This window comes from Macrotis lagotis, chromosome 3 (assembly GCF_037893015.1).
Source record: "Macrotis lagotis isolate mMagLag1 chromosome 3, bilby.v1.9.chrom.fasta, whole genome shotgun sequence".
In the NCBI taxonomy this organism is placed as follows: domain Eukaryota; kingdom Metazoa; phylum Chordata; class Mammalia; order Peramelemorphia; family Peramelidae; genus Macrotis; species Macrotis lagotis.
This window is the reverse complement of record NC_133660.1, coordinates 247704709-247707591: the sequence shown is the minus strand read 5'-3', so window position 1 is coordinate 247707591 and position 2883 is coordinate 247704709.

Here is a 2883-nt window from a genome sequence, read left to right as displayed (position 1 = left end):
CTGTAGCAAAATAAGATAGCTTGCTACAGATATCTCAGACTGTAGCTGTAGATCATTAAGGGACTGATTATTGAGTACTATTGGCAAGGTTTGTTAATTCCTAGCCTGGAGAGGTTTGCTATAAACTTTGGGGAGGTTTGTTAAGATGGTTAAAAATATGATTATCTGAGAATGAAATTTGGAATTCTTGACTATGGTATAGAAATAAGTGTGATAGCTTTTGGTCAAGGATGGAGTGAACCAAAAGTCAGTAGGAATACATTGTCATGCATCTTGCATAGCTAATAAAAAACGGGGAGAGCTTTAAACTTTAAAATAGGATATAAGGAGAAAACTGGCTATAAATATATATATATATATATATACATCAAAATAAATAATAATAAATAGTAAAGAGTTGCTCTCTCTGTGTGTCTCTCTCTGTCTCTCTCTGTCTCTCTCTGTCTTTCTCTCTCTCTCTCTCTCTCTGTCTCTGTGTGTGTGTGTGTGTGTGTCTCTCTCTCTCCCCCCTCTCCCTCTTCCTCCCTTATTTGGGGAATTACATAAAGTGTAAGTGTAAAATTTTGTCATACCTAGATCATACTGGGAATAGGATAAGGTTAGGGTCAGCAGTACCTTCTAGTACTTAATAACTTGTCTCATTGAGTTCCTTGCTCTTCATAGTATCACATAATTTCAGAAATTACTCTTGAGGACATCTAGTTCAATCCATAGGAAATGGCTCACATTTTTTTGTGGTACATTAAGGTTATCAAAATTCTTTTCTCACAATAAAGTAGATATTGCAAGTTTTAGAATTCATCTTTTAAAGATAATGAAACTGAGGTCCACAGAAGGTATATTATCTACTTTTGTACCTTCAACAAGTCATTATCAGAACTGGATGAATCCTTAAAAATCAATTTTTATTAACCTCCTTTAAAAATCAGGAAAATGAAGCCCAGAACATTTCAATGATTTTCCTAAGGTGGTAGATTATAGATTTAAGAATATTATCAATAATTAAAAAGGTATATATAAAATGCTCATCAAATGTGAGAGGGATAACCATGCTGGGTGACAGAATCCAAAAATATCTTGAGAGACAGGAGCTTGGGTTAAATATAATAAAACGAAAAGCAATAAGAATAATTATAAAGTCTGTTATTTGGGTTAAGAAAATTACCTTCAGACTAGTTTACCTGTCAGCTCTATGGAAAGGGGAGCAGTTTATGACCAAGGAATAGATGGAGAATATCACTAAAAACAAACTAGATGATTTCAATTACGTTAAATTAAAAAGCTTTTGCACAGATAAAACCACTGCAACAAAGATCAAAAGAAATTTAGTAAACTGGGAAACAATCTTTGTAACTAATATTTCTGACAAAGGACTGATTTCCAAAATATACAGAGAACTAAATCATATTTAAAAAAAAAAAAGCCATTCCACAGTTGGCAAATGGTCAAAGGATATGCAAAGGCAATTTACAGATGAGGAGATCAAAGCAATCCACAGTCATTTGAAAAAATTGCTCTAAATCATTATTTATTAGAGAAATGAAAATTAAAGCTTCTCTGAGGTACCAACTCACACCTCTCTGACTGGCCAATATGACCAGAAAGGATAAAGATCATTGTTGGAAGGGTTGTGGGAAATCTGGGACACTACTACATTATTGGTGGAGCTGGGAACTCATCCAACCTTTCTGGAAAGAAATTTGGAACTATGCCCAAAGAGTAACAACAATGTGCATATCTTTTGATCCAGCAATACCACTACGGTTTCTATATCCTGAAGAGATGATGAAAAGTGGTAAAAAACATCACTTGTACAAAAATATTCATAGCAGCTCTGTTTATGGTGGCAAAGAATTGGAAATCAAGTAAATGTCCTTCAATTGAGGAATGGCTTAGCAAACTGTGGTATATGTACGTCATGGAACATTATTGTTCTATTAGAAACCAGGAGGGATGGGAATTCAGGGAAGCCTGGAGGGATTTGCATGAACTGATTGATGCTTAGTGAGATGAGCAGAACCAGAAAAACACTGAACACCCTAACAGCAACATGGGAGCGATGATCAACCTTGATGGACATGCTTATTTCATCAGTGCAACAATCAGGGACAATTTGGGGCTGTCTGCAATGAAGAATACCATCTGTATCCAGAGAAAGAACTGTGGAGTTTGAACAAAGTTCAAGGACTATTTCCTTTAATTTAGGAAAAAACTGATATCTTATTGTCTGATCTTGTTATCTCTTGTACTTTATGTTTCTTCTTTAAGGATATGATTTCTCTCTCATCACACTCATTTTGCATCAATGTACAACATAGAAACAGTGTAAAGACTGACAAATTGCTTTCTGTGGGGGTGGGGGAGGGAAGTGAGATAGGGAAAATTGTGAAACTAAAAATAAATAAAATCTTTAATTAAAAATAAAATCCAAAAGCAATGAAAAAAAGAAGAAAATTACCTTCAAAAATACAAAATGGGAGAGACATTATTAGATTGCTGTTCTGTGAAAAAGATTTGTGGGTTTTGGTGGATTTCAAGCACAACAGGAGTCAACAATGAGTCAAAGTCGATTTGAAAGAGATAGCTTCTAGGAACAAGGTGATACCATTGCTTCAATTGCTGTTGTTCAGTTGTTTTCAGTCAAATCTAATGCTATATGACCCCAATTGGGGTTTTCTTGGCAGAGATATTGTAGTGATTTGCCACTTCCTATTCCATCTCATTCTACAGATGAGGGAACAGAGGCAAATAGAATTAAATCACTTTCCCACATTCACAGTTGTGAAAAGTGTGTGAGGCCAGATTGAATTTAGTGAGCCTTGCTAACTGAGGAAGTAGGCTATATGCATTATGATGCCACCTAGCTGCCCTTCCCTCAATACT